General features: G+C 36.7%; 1 pseudogene; it reads right to left on the reverse strand.

Moving 5' to 3' along the window:
- Positions 1 to 2,258: 2,258 nt before the first annotated feature.
- LOC104213728 (uncharacterized) lies at positions 2,259 to 11,407 on the reverse strand (annotated as a pseudogene).
- Positions 11,408 to 15,343: the final 3,936 nt, after the last annotated feature.

Raw genomic sequence — 15,343 nt, forward strand, 5'->3', positions numbered from 1 at the left:
ATTACCACATTCTCTCTTCTCTCTCCACTGCTCATACGTAAAATATTAGAGACGAAATTCCGATAGACGAAAAAAATGTAGTGTTGATGAATTTTTATGCCTTTTATCCAAACAAGTTAATTTCTATAAGTTATTAGCATGAAGAGTTGTAGAGGAATTAGGACAAATCTAATTAGGAAATTTTAATGGTGTGCAATAAAATTTGAGTTTTTTTTTATTTGTGTTGTCCAATGTGTACGTATTTAGGTTTTATCATATTATACTACTATTATATCTTTTTTGGATATCAATAAAGTGCATAAATGTCACTGTAAATTTGTTAGTTTAGTTGTTTCTCCTTTAAACTTCCTTGAAGTCATATCCTCTAGTCTTGAGGGTGAAAAATATGTATACTTTGTTTGAACTCAGAAATAGCTGATTCCTTAGATTCACATCTTTCTGTTAAAATAGCACGGTTTAGTCAGTTTTCATACTGGTTATTCAAAAATAGCCAGCGTTTACCAAGTCAATAAAAAATAGTCACTATGTTGCTGCAATAGAGACCGGTCCAGTATAATATACTGGAGTCCGGTGCACCTATGTATGAACCTCCAGCATATTATGTTGGACCGGTATACTTTGCTGGCTCCAGTATAATATACTGGAAACTAGAGCACCGGTGCTCCAAACTCCAGTATATTATGCTGGACCGGTATATTATGCTGGAACTCTAGTCTAATGTACTGGAGTTCCAGTATAATATACCGGATCTCCAGTATATTATCCTGGAGTATTTTTCCGAATTTTGAACAGTGTTTTCGTTCAGATTTATCTTTACATAAAAAATGGCTAAATTTCGATTACTTTTGAAACTATGACTATTTTTAAATGATCACTTGTAAATCTAACTATTTTTGAATTTCTCCCCATCTTTCTCTTAGGCACTCAGAAAGTTAAGGTGGCCCCTTCTATGATTTTTTTTATAAACCAATTCTTTTGTTTCTTTTTTTTCCCCCCGCTATTCATGAATTTATAATGGCGTCTTTAGTTGTCTGTCTAAGCTCTTTATATAGAGTACCATAACGAATAAGAGGGAGTAAATTGAAAATTTTTGTCTTGAAATTTTAAAACTATTCTCAGATGTATCAAAAGATTTATTATGGTGCATGTATATAAAATTCTATTGTATTTACTATAAAGATAGTCTTTCATAGCAACTCTTAAGTAAATTGCGCATTTATTTTATCTCCCTTTTTGAAACAAACCTCACATTCTTCACAACAATTTCACATATTAAGTGTATCGAGTTAGGGGAAGAAAAAGCATGTCAAGCCAAAGAGCAGTTCAAGACAGTTGTGGCTTCACTGACTAATATTCACTTTGCAAAGTCGTTAAATTTCATACTTCACACACTAACAAGTATGCTCATTTAAATGACATTGATATTCAAAGAATCTTAAAAGATATTTATCCTTTCATGTCAAAAATAATATATGTGTAGGCTTGGGACATTCAAGCTTCTCTTTTCAAGTGGTTTCATCTAAGAAATATTAAGGTGATAGATGATTGAAATATTATTGGAGTAATATGAATACAAGTCAACTTTAACAGTTTCTCTTGTTTCTGTTGGAATTCCCTGTTTTTTCATAAAAAAAACTATTCCCTTTTTATTTGTTTTATTTCGTCACATGTAAATATATTTCTTCTCCTGATAGAGTCTTTTTCTCAATGGGAAAAAACTTTTCCCATGGAGAAATTTTCCCTTAAAAAATGATTCCTCTAAGGATCTTTAAAGTCATGACAAAGTGCTAACACATCAATATCTTTGCGCAACAACTCAAGTGCAATATGAAGAAGCTTCGAGTTCGAGCCGCTGGACTCCAGACTAGCCCTTAATAAGTCATCAAATTTGGTGCTTTTGGGGCCAATTCCCGAAAGAAATCAAGCTGGCTGGCTAGTTAGTTAGGAATTTCCTGCCCTTGCTTTCCCTCAATAGTGAAACTATGAACAGACGACTCAATAGGAATTCACTAGCCACAAGCAATTACTACTAATATCTCTCAACGTGAAAAATAGACAAATTTGTCTAAAAGAGAATGGTGGTACATTTAAAAAGAAAGCTTATGACTGGCCAGGATTTCCCCTCTTCTTTTTCATTTTCCCAATTATGATCCTAATGGATCTTTAATTTACCTTTTAAAAACTATCCAGCCAACTTCCTATCCAAATACTTAAAACCTAAATCTGTACAGAAAATGATTTAGTTATCAAACAAGGCATTAGTTAAGTGACCCGTTCGATAGTTCTGAATCTGGTTTTTCTTTCTGTTCAATGACAAAGTGATCAATAATTCGCACCGTTTTTACAGGGTCCTGCTGAAGGGTCTTAGCTCTCCATTTGCTAGGAAACTTCTGGAGGTAACTCGGTTCTTGTGGCTGTTTCGACTCCCCATCCCATTTTGGATCCAATTTCCACTCTTTTGGAACCTGCAAAATCATGCATTAAGTGTAAATAGCTCATCTTCAATTCTCCTAAAACTAGTTGTTCTCTTCCAGAAAGCTTAAAAAATCAATCAAAAGTAAACAACGCCACAATCCCAACTAGTTGGGATTGGCTGTATAAAAATGTTTAGATACTAGCATTGCTTCCACCTCGCAAAAACTAATCCTTGTAAAGTCACTCCGCTCTATTATACGCAGCCTTACCCTTGCATTTCTGCAAGCGGATGTTTCAACGGCTCGAACCCGTGACCTCCCAGTCACATGGTAGCAACTTTACCAGTTACGCCAAGGCTCCCCTTCACTTTGCTCTATTATTATTAGAAAATAAATAGGAAATATTGGCAATTGTGCCGCTTGCAGAAATGCAAGGGTAAGGCTGCGTATAATAGAGCAACTTTACCAGTTACGCCAAGGCTCCCCTTCACTTTGCTCTATTATTATTAGAAAATAAATAGGAAATATTGGCAATTGTCTAAATGCTCAACTGCGCCCACAAATTCCTCCAGTAGAGTGAGGTAGTGGCAGTGAGATCTTGTCCGCCCATATTATCTTTGGGATATAAAGATATCTCACCTTATCAACTGCAAGGGTAAAAACTTCGAGATCGCCTTTAATATTGATATGGAACCGTGTAAATGCCTTGTAGTTTGCAATGCGGAGTGATGAAAATGCTTCATCGAAATGTATGTGAAGCCAATTGATGCAAATGTAAAGGTAGCTTCCAAGAATCAAAGAAACCACCGGAGTTGATAATACCCAAAAATAAAGGAAGACAGATGCATAATATATTACAGCACCCCCTCGGGATAGAGAATCCATCCCATTTTTGCAAATATTACTTCTGGTAACCGCCATTACCTGAAAATTGCATGCATGAGATCAGAAAAAGACAGAATATCACAGACCACAACTGAATCCTCACGCAGCAACATCCCTTGTCTTATGATTTCTTACCTCAGGAACGTCAAAACCGGACATGAGATACTTGATACATGCTGGATAAAGGCCAAACGTCCATTGTTCTATACGTGGCCTAAGGCCAGTTGGGTCCGGAAAATGCTCACTCTCCACAGACCGGTACCATTCATATAAAGTGTGATGACCTGGATTACAAAGGTTAGAAGTTTAACAAAAAGCAGTATGAATCAAAGAAACATGAAACAAGAAATCAGGGTACAAAAACAACAACCCAGTGTATTCTCACAAGTGGGGTCTGGGGAGGGTAGGGTAGGGTAGGATGTACGCAGTCTTAGCCCTACCCTGGAAGGGCAGGAACAAGAAATCAAGGTGAGTTCAGTAATTCCTTTTAACGAGTTACCCGGAGAATCTATCTATCAAAGAACAATCAAACGATTAAAAGGCTACTATCATGCCGAAATTGAAAAAAAATAATTCTTAGCTCCCACGTTAATGCCTCGTCAAAAGAAATTGCATGCATGAGTCTAAAGAGTAGACAAATCAATAGAATCACATATTGAAGATGATATACGAAACCTCACCTGAAGTTGCAAGTAACTTATGCCGAATACATGTCTCAACACCTAATTCCATCAAGAGCATGAGAATTAAGGCAGCAGCCAAGTGTGCGGACACATGAAGAATCCCAATAAATAGTCTCTTTTTCCAAGACATCTTCGGAGGCACAAAGGCTATTGCGATTACTAAAAGTAACATAGCACCAGCTACCGATACATATGAGCATCCCACCATATACATAAAAGAATCCCACACTGTGCCAAAGAAGGTTCCCATGTGACCCGAGAATGTGTCGTCCTTTAAAATGTGATCTAGCTGACACTAGAAACAGATAGGAAATGATTAGTCATCCTTGCCCAGCAGCACATCTTTAGGTTCATTAGAAAAGTAAAATATTATACAATACATGCTCCGTTCCTGAAGGAAATTATGCTTAGAACAAATCTAAAAGAACTGACAAAAAATCCCCTAATAAGAAAAAAAAAGTTACCTGGGGAAACATAGAGAACACCAATATGAAATATATCATGCCGCCAATAACATCAAATTGCCAGTTTTTCTTCCTAAATTTCAATATATTTCCCAAAGCAATCTGCAAATGTTAATAAGCATGTAAGCACCCGAATATTATATCTCACGGGAAACTTCTTTCTGACAAGTATCTGACAGAAAAACTTAACAACAAACCCACTGTTATCCCACAAGGGGGGTCTGGAGAGGGTAGTGTATACGCAGACCTTACTCCTGCCTAGTAAAGATAAAGAGGCTATTTCCGATAGACCCTCGGCTCAAGACAACATAATCACAACAGTGATGAAAAGAAACACGGTAGTCGAAAAGCAGTGAAAAGAAGAACGGAACAACAACAAGGTTATCTTAACAAGATAATAAGATAACCGAAGCACAAGATCTGACAGAAAAACTAAAATGGAAAATTCAGATTACATACCCTGCTTGAATCTTCAAAAGTTGGGTAAGAAGCTTTGCTCTCATACGATGTTCCATATATTTCGTTGAAATTCCTGAAGACATGCGTAGGGTGCAAAAAAGCACCGCCACAACCATTAACAAGTAAATGTTGGACATAAACGGGCTTATCCGATGGAACATATGAATGACGCATATAGTGATGCACATCTCCAGCAATCCGAAGTCTACACCTTCCCTTTAAATGGTCGCGTATCAAGTAGGTAACATTCTTTCCAGTCACTTGATTAAAGTACCAATCAAGAAGCCAATTAGGCTCATGTGTCATAATGATCACGGAATCATTCTCCCCAACCTGAACAAGAGTATCCATTAAACAAGGATTAAAACCTTCTGTAACCAAATCCTTTACTTATTTATAAGATAAATAAGCGTGAAAGAACCAATAAGGAGTGCTTAAGTTAACATTTTGAAATTGTGTAAAGCATACACAAAAGAATGATATATGCATTGGCTCCCATAAGTGGAAAATTTTGGAGAAATCTGGACAAATATCATGCTCAGTTGTGCACGTGAGAAAGATAACCATCAGTCATTACTAATCCTACTAATGTTACAGTCATTCTTTACAATAGATAATAAAGATTATAGTTTCTTCGTTAGGAACTCTAGAAACAATTAACACCAATCTGCATAAAACATTCACCTTATTTAATTAATAGCAATATATTTGAACAACTAGGACAATATTCCAGCATATTCAGCAATATATGGATAGAAAGGAAAAGCAACATGACGACTACGCTCATAGCAGAGAGGAGATACCTTATCCCTCACTAATTCTGAGAAGAACTTGAATTGGTATATGTCAATATCACAATGGAGAGCAAGATCAAGACCAAATACCCACCACCTTTTAGGGAGCTGCAATGCGAAATAGCTTTTCTTTTGAGGCATAAACCAACCACCCAACCAGCTCTTGTGACAAATGTACCTCATATACGTCTGAAGTCCATCAAACCAGTCTGCAATTCGCGAAAGGACTTTGATTATGATAAAGAACATCAAGATTAAACAAGCCATACTGCTTTATTGAAACTAAAAGAAATAATGGGAAAAAAAGTTAAGGAGGTACAAGCTAAGAAACTACACTGACCGTGGTTTCCAGGGATGACAAAACACTGAGGTCCATCGTACTTCCTAAGTTCATCCACCTCAGGAGGTAATTCAGGCTTACTTACAGCAATATGCTCTTCCTTATACCACGTAGGAGGCTGAAGAGCATATTCAAAGGGACGAAAAAGGCGCTTCTCGTATGTAAACGATGATGGATTAGGATACCTATACAACAGAAAAAAATATAAATAATAATTAGTTTAACAGATTCAACAGCACACTGTCGTACTCTAGTAAGTTCTAATATGAAAAGTAAAGAGCCAGAACAAGTTTCTTTTTTATGAATAAAGAGGCAAAACATATAGAGTTCTCTGGCAAAAAAAAGAGAAAAAAGTATATGTATCGGCGTCACAGAAAGGTTGCTAGGTATTGTGGTAATATGCCCCAAACTGAGTGGATCACACATTTATGCATCTAACTGCTGAATAAATGAAATTACTTCTATACCAATTTTTTTGATATAATGACCAGTACTAGAGTATCTACATTGAAGATGCCAATCCAATCTTCAGAAAGTTTGTAAAAATGGTTCTTAATAATCAAATATTTTCATTCCCTTTTGTTGCCTTCCCATTATAACTTATAATTAATACAGAACTGTGTAGCACACACAATAATTGTCCTCTAATGTGCTTGTTTTGAAATTATAATGAGCTGGTTTGAATGACTGTCAGTAGCACTTCCTCTTAGCACCTCTGATAGAACCTAGGTTTCTGAATAGTCTATCTGAAATCCCATCTAATCTCACTTCAATTTCACTCTTCTTATGCTGGCTAAACTTGCAGCGCACATATTCTTACTTTTACCTATCGTAAAACTAGGTCTTTTGTCATTACTTAGTTCTTTATTTATTTTAGAAGAGTATTTTTTCATTATTTATTACTACCATTTATGATAATCAATCTGACTAGACAAACCACACAAAAATACCATATTCTATAAAGATTTCCTCAGAGGATAAAAGGAAAGCATGTATTGTGTAATCACTACATGCTACCATTAGATGGACCAAAAGCTGCATGAAATAGATAGAAAGCTAGTTTTCATTACCAACCTCACAAAATAATCATCATGTATATATAGCTTTGACCAAAATGAGAAACTTCTTCGAGTAACATTCCCAAAAAAAGAAACTTCGTAGTGTAACTTGGCAAATTGACAGAATAAGTAAATAACAAAAGCCACTCCAGGAAGTATCAATTTGAGGAAGACTAAGTGGAAATTATGAGCAGAACCAAACAAATGGTACAACAAGATCTTAATACTAGCAGAACATACATAGTGCCAAACACGTTATTACTCCAGGTAAATGACAAGGGAGTAAACTTGGTCAGTGTAACTAATTGTCTGTTTTAAGACATAAGATGAAGCTATACGGGATGTCACAGGATTATGCAAAGACCAACTAATGGTATAAAGAGAACTATGATCTTACGCAAGGTCACCCCCAATAAGAAGCATGTCTCCACGTGGCAGTGTAAGCATTGAACCCTTGACTTGGAGCCGGAGTGAAGGCTGAGCAAGAAGCCGAGCCACAGTGTAGGACGAATTTCCACCATCGCCTGTATCAGCCATGAAGTCAAACCACAGACCATCCTTTTCACTGAATTGATCATACAAAAGATCCTCCTGCTTAGCCCCGTCTTCAACCCTGCTCATAGCCGCCTAACAATCGAAGAATTTTAGGACAATTTAAGGTCAGCCACTATATCCATTATAAGCAGGAGAAATTATTGAGATTAATAAAATTCATGGAATAATTAATCTACTTATCAAACATCTCGTAAGTTGTGGGCCTTGTAACAGGAAATTTACTCTGAAAGTTGAATACATTTTTAAGGAATTTAGAACATCATATATGTTACCTGCATCATTCGCATATCAAAGCGTCCAACAAACAAAGTTACGGAGACCAGCAGGTCAAACATTGTCTTGAATAAATCAGCAGATGTCCTGCAACCCCAGCACCCAGCATGTTATATTAAGGAGATTAATAGAGCTCTTTTCACTATAGAATACTGGCCCCACGGGAGCGAGAGGAGACGTAAGAGGTATAACGAAAGTACATACCCTGAATACCAAGGAACCATATCCAAGAACTCAGGTTTCGTTTGCTTTTTCTTCAATTTGTCAAACTCTTTGAGTGATAAAGGACGAGAGAGAGCCCATCTGTTGATCATTATAGATTGAACTGTAAGAGGACAAGAAACTCTAGCAGAATGGTGCTTACAATTCACTCCAAGCAGGCAAAATCCCAGAATAAAGTCTGGGAACAAAATTACGATCATAATTTACTCAAGAGTTACTTTCTTCCAAAAAAATTACTCAAAAGAGTTGCTTTTATATTAAAGCCTTTCTAATTTTGAATAGGCTGCTGTGCCTTATCGAACCAACCAGGTAGCATTTAAAGCATTAATCATACTAGCAACCAGAATATGGTGACTTGCTTTTCTATAATGACACTATAATACATTTGCCATCATAAGAAAAGCATAGAAGCTCTTCATCTTCAAAATAATATTTCTCTCATAGACGAAACCCTCAGGGTTGGCCTGGTGGCAATTGACTTGAGCCTTGGGGTTTGCTCCCTTTCAAGGTCTCAAGTTCGAAACCCACTGGGTGCAAACAATTTCTGAGGGCCATCGGACTGAGTAAAACCTGAATTAACCGTGGTGCACTTGCGGGAAACTCCTTGCCGAGGGCCTGTGCACACCGGGATTAGTCGGGGCTCGAAGAGACTCGGACACCCGGTGCAAATCAAAAAAAAAATATTTCTCTCATAGACGAAAAGGGGCAAGTAGCTAATGCCATGGCGATGACAAGCTGAACCCCTAGATCCATTGTGGAATCTGCAGGGCCAAAGCTAAATAACAAAATAAACAGATTTTCTAACATCATATAATCAATCCAGTAAGATTTTTTTTTTGTTTTTCTTGGAGAAGTTAATCCTTTAAGAAATTGTTCACTCGGAAAGTTCTTACACGGCGAGCACATATTCACATTGGACCTTCTACATCAAATGCCAAAATGATATCTAAAAATCTGCATCTCCAACAGCTGTTTCACAGGGAAAGATGCCACCGGAAAAGGACTTTATTATACGGACAAATATTCGAACTACTCACCCTGATGACCTTTCCACAACGTAATTTGCAATGTAGAGGCCAATAAAAGTGGCCCACAAAGAATATAGCGGAGAAATTTCATTTGACGATTCTGCACATGAGCCGTTGCAAGTTAACTGAAAGGTAAAAATTCAGAAAGAAAAAAAAAAGAAAAGAGAAAAAGTATCAGCAGCATAAGATCCTCCATTATATCAAGTAACTAGAAAATATGAGAAACAGGAATTGTGAGAGACAATACCTCTCCATAAATGACCCACTTGGACAAAAAGGGATAATCACTGGCTGAGCCAACTGGAGCAAACCAAGATTTGCAGACTTGGTCTTTCAACTTAGTCATGCCTACGAATTTCGCAAGCCAAGTGTTCCGCTCTTCCTTTTTCCACAACGAAAACCAAGAATTCCTCCGGTCAAATGTCTTTTCCCTTACCACAGCAAGGTTACCACAGTGACTATAAAACACGCAGCACGCTATGCTTAAAACCTACACAGATAATGAAGCAATAAGACAAAGGCCCCAATTATTTTACGTCATCTTAGGAAGTGTTCCGAAAACTTACAGCACAGTTTTGAACAATTGTCAGGATCTCGGGCCTCTTTCCAGCCACGCGAGCAACAAGGCCAAGATACCAAAGCCCGAGAAATATAACATGGAAAACGAGAAGAAACAAAATGGATGAGACAAATAAGGTCAGAAACAAAGACAGGTTCATTCTGAGATCTACTCCCATAGATTGAAAACTGGGAAGATGATAGAGAGCAGCCACAAGTATCCAAACTATATACCTGCAAAAAAGCGATTCTCTCATTACCAGTTTAATCAGTTTATTTACTAAAGAATTAGTGATTATTAAGCCAGATATAGAAAGAAAAGACTTACCAACGACTAAAATTTGAATAACTCGGTTTGAATGTTTTCCCTATAAATGGAGATGAAAAGAAGTAAAAGAATCCGAGCAAACAGGCGTACATTGACCACCATTTGACATTGCTATCTAACTTCTGAATAAGTGTATGCATGTTATCTGATGATATAAAAAATAAGCATCCCACAAACACTGCGATGACCAAATGCCGCGAATGCTCATGTGGATAAGGATAAGAGTGAGTTAAGATTGTCCTAACTGTCTCCATTTTTAGAGTATCAAGCAGACCACTGGACTGCTTATCGGACCCCATTAAGAAAGCAGTATTAGATTAGATCCCAACACACTTCTCTGCATAAAAGTTCTCCGCAATGAATTCTCCTTCACAGGAACCAACTGCAAAGAAGAGAAAAAAGAATACATCTTAAATTTTTAGCTCCAATAACCATGACTAAAACATGTAATCAACTAGAGGCGGAGTCAAGATTTCAAACTTATGGGTTCGAAATTCTAATCATATTAAGTTGTTGGATTCTAAATTAACAATTTCAATAGATTCTTTTAGACAAATACAAGGTTCGAACCAAAGTTAACCCGTTCCCGGCGCTCTAGCTCCACCCCTGTAATCAAACCCCCAATTTTAATCAAAATTTGACACTGAAAACTATCAGAAAGTCAAGCTTTGCAGATGCACAATATTATCCCAAATGAACCAAATTTAACAACTCAATGTAAGTAAGAAGGAAACTACTCAATGAAGTATTGATTTTGAAGTAGTCCCAATGATAAAGATTCAAAATTTAGTAAAATGGGACAATAAATCAATGAAAAACTGACTCCTATTTTCAGGAAAGGCACAAAAACTTATGACATGCTGAAAATTAAAAAGACATTCTTTAAAATGGCAGATGGGTATATAATAATATAAACTCTCACATCAAAGTTCAAAGTTGTGAAACAGAAGGAACAATCAAACAATAAAATCACCAAAATAACTGTCAACAGCAAGTTCATACTATTTTCAAGAACTGAGAAAACCCCACAATTATATTAACACAAAAAAAGGGAGAAAAAGTTACCTGAATGAAGATATAGTGAGAAGAGAGCGAGCGAAAAAATTATGGGTCTGTTTTTATATATGTAATGGACAAAATTCAGAAGTATAATTCTGAGATTAGAAAACCGACATCAGCATATTATCTGAGGATATCTGCAAGTGCAAGGAACCATTTTCTTGCAAAGAATCAGCATATTCTCTTTAACGACTTTTTGGTAGATAATTTTAGAACTGCAAAATTAACGAGTATTGTTGATGTGACTAATAAAACAAAGATTGCTTGTGATTGGCAACTTGAGCAGCCAAAAATCCAACAGTGATTTGTTTTTGTTTTTTTAATTTTAAGGTTGCCAATTTATTTGCTTTTCTTTTCAGAATTGTGCTTTTTCAGACCCGTTGGATTTTAGCTCGCCACGTAGTTCAGCGCGTATTTCTAAGACCAGTAGAATACTTGACACGTGTGTCTGCTGCTGTTTTTTGTTGACTTATTTTTGTATATTTCCGGTCTAGTCCCTCAGTAATTTTTTATTAAGAAATTAACCCACATAACTGTACATCCAATATCTTAAGCTAAAAATAGCCGACGAATAATATATATACATTATATATATATATATATATATATATATATATATCGGCAAGAAAAAAAATATTAAATTTGACCGGCTATTTGTATAACAATCTCATTTTTATTCCTCCCAAAACTACACCTCAAACTTTACTTTTGATTAACAAAAGTCCTAAGTTGATATTCAATTGCTAAGAGATCACAATTCAACCTATAGTATACAGGTTCCAAGCAATATAATTTGGTTAGTAATATATTTAATTTAGTATGCCAACTAAATGGAATTAAAGTTCAGTCGGAATTGATACCTGTCTTTCTTTTCCTCAGAGGTACTTATCTTATTTAACATGAATCTTTTTCATTTAATTAATGATTATATGTATTAGTATAGTTATAAGTCTGAGATTTTGAGAATATTTATAAAATTAAAGTACCTTTATTTGGTTCTAAACACAAATTGTTGAGCATTGAAGTGGGGCGAGTGTTTTTTTAGAGCAAATAGAGGGTGCCACGTGTAATTTTTAGTTTCTGAATATTAAACTAACGACTGGGGTGATTTGAGTATCAAAATACAATGACAGATGTACGAATAATACAAAAGTAAAACGAAGGATAAATATAACTTATTTTTAACAGTAAAGCAGTAAATTTAACCCTTTTCTATTTTAGATTTAAAGCCATATACTTATATTATTTTCTTGTATGTCACTATAAACCTCAATACTTCTCCTAGATTTTTTACTATCATAAATGTCACAAGCCCAATATAGATCCCTTTTAAGGTGGCCAAAAGAGAAAAAAATGATGGTGGTGGATATAGCAATAATGGAGCTAAGAAAAAAAGGAAGTGGTGATGTCAAAGAGACAACTATTTTAAGAGTTAAAGATTTCCTCAACATGGTTGGTACGCTTTTAAAACATTTGCTTGCATTTGTTTAATATAAAGGATGTTGTTTATTTAATTAGTTTTAAATCATTGATAAGCAAATGCATCTTTCGCCAAAGATACAGGGACAACATGACAAATATCTCAATATAAAAAGACCATAAGTAGAAATTCTACACTTGACAAATTTTGTTGCATTTTCTAATCAAACTTTGATTATTTATGCGTTATTGTCAAGTTTTAATACGCAAAAATTCTACACAATATTAATTTATCTTTCACATTTATCGTTAATGTATGTATTTACAGTTCTATTCATCAACCAAACACTATAATACTAATCCAAAAACTCATATTTTAAGATAGAATATTTTGCGAGAAACAAAAATAATCTATAGAAATGTCACGACCCTAAACCCAGACCCGGTTGTGATGGTGTCTCTCGTGAAGGCAAGACCAGCCGACACACTCCCAATTCATTTTAAACAATTAAATAATACAAATTAAGTCTTTAACATGATAATAATTCCAAAATAAGGTGAAACAGTACAATTGCGGAATAGACATAGCCTGACATCGGGATGTCACCAGTCATGAGCATCTACTATCCGAATAAAGACAGGAAAAGTTTGCATAGTCTATTACAGAACTAAACAAGGAAAAATAAGATAGGGAAAGAAGCACTGGGCTGCGAACGCCGAGCAGCTACCTAGTGAATCTTCAGAATCTGCTGAAAGCTCTCAACCCTCGCAAGCAGGACCTGAAGCGCCTGAATCTGCATACAGGGTACAAGGAGTAAAGTGATTACTCTAACTCAGTGAATAATAATAATAAATGAAGATTGAGCGATAAGAAATCACGTAAAAACACAAAAACATACTATAAAGAAGCAGTATAAAACCAGTAAAAGCAATGGAACAGTGTAAACATGTAAAAACACATAGTTCAGAAGAAGCTTCTTTAAAACACCTTTTTAATAGTTAAAACAATTAAATGAGAAGTAGCTAGAACAGATAAACACATAAAAATCCGTCCCTCGGGCAATATCATGGAACAACACCAGCCCCTCGGGCTATATCTCATATCACAATGGGTACCCGCGCTCACTCGGAGTGTACAGACTCCAGGAGGGGCCCCATACGACCCAAGCGCTATATCAAGTCATCTCGTGGCATAATCAATAGGCTCTCGGCCTCATATCAACAAGCCATCTTATGGCGTACAATCTCAGGCCCTCGGCCTCATAATCATGAATCAGCTCAATAACCTCACAATACAGGCCCCCGGCCATACTCAGTCAGAATCTCATAAGCCACTCGGGCAACAGTAAAACATGATGCTTAGCCCAAAATATCATTTAAAATATCATTTAATGTGTTAAAAAGAGTAAACATGGTTGAGTTATGAAAATAGTAGAATATAGCATGATTAAGTACAAGTATAAAGTCAAAACGGTGAGAAAATATCAGTAAAAATCCCATATGGATCCAAATAGTTAGCACGAGGCCCAAATATGGCATTCAGCCCAAAATAGGATGATAGCAACTAGTTTTCAATCAAATACGCGGTAAAATAGTCATTCGGGATGGACTAAGTCACAATCCCCAACGGTGCACGACCCTACGCTCGTCATCTGGCGTGTGCGTCACCTCAATATAGCACAACGATGTGAAATCCGAGGTTCCATACCCTCAGGACAACATTTACAATCATTACTTACCTCTATCCGGTCAAAATCTCTAATCGTGATGTCTTTGCCTCTCGAATCGGCCTCTGAATACTCCAAATCTAACCAAAACCAGTGCAAAACCATCAAAATATGCTAAGGGAACAAAGCTCACTCAGAAAAAATCAAATTACAACACAAACCCGACCCCCAGGCCCTCGGATTTCGATAAAAATTACATCAATAGACTCCTTATCACTCCCTGAGTTCATTCATATCAAAAGCATCAAAATCCAACCACAAATGACCCCTCAAATCCCAAATTCTAGGTCTCCAATTACAAGCCCTAGTTCTTCAATATTACGCTTAAATTCTATGATTAATTAGGTAGAATTCACATTAGGATCGAGTATTAAATCCATAAATCTTACCTCCAAGTGTTCCTCCTTGAATCCCTCTTCAATCCTCTTCAAAAAGCTCCAAAATCGCTCAAAAATGGTGGAAGTTAGCCCCAAAATCGCGGACAATGGCTATTTAAACATTCTACCTCCTTCTTCGCGAACGCGGTCAAAGCCTCGCGTTCGTAAAGCACAAACTGACGTTGACCAAAATTTCCTCCTTCGCGAACGCGCCTGACCTCTCGCGAACGCGATGCTTCCAGACTCCAATCCTTTGCCGAACGCGTCTCCCCTTCTCGCGAACGCGTCTCCCCTTCTCGCGAACGCGTCTCCCCTTCTCGCGAACGCGATGCTCAATGGCCAAGCCTTTCGCAAACGCGGGACCTCCCTCGGGAACGCGAAGGCCAAATATTCAGCCTCATCTGCTAACCCTTCGCGAACGCGAGGGTCCACTCGTGAACGCGAAGGCCAATTGTCTACAACACTCAACGACAGTTTTCTGCAACTTTCAACAACTTGAAATGGTCCGATTGACCACCCGAAACTCATCCGAGGCCTCCAGGACCTCAACAAAACATGCCAACATATCCCATGACATCATTCAAACTTGTTCCAATCTTCAGAACGCTCAAAACAACATTAAAACACCAAATTCGCATCGGATTCAAGCCTAAGAATTCTCAAATCTTCTAAATTACGCTTTTGATCAAAAACTCTACCA

Source organism: Nicotiana sylvestris, chromosome 4 (genome assembly GCF_000393655.2).
Source record: "Nicotiana sylvestris chromosome 4, ASM39365v2, whole genome shotgun sequence".
Classification (NCBI taxonomy): domain Eukaryota; kingdom Viridiplantae; phylum Streptophyta; class Magnoliopsida; order Solanales; family Solanaceae; genus Nicotiana; species Nicotiana sylvestris.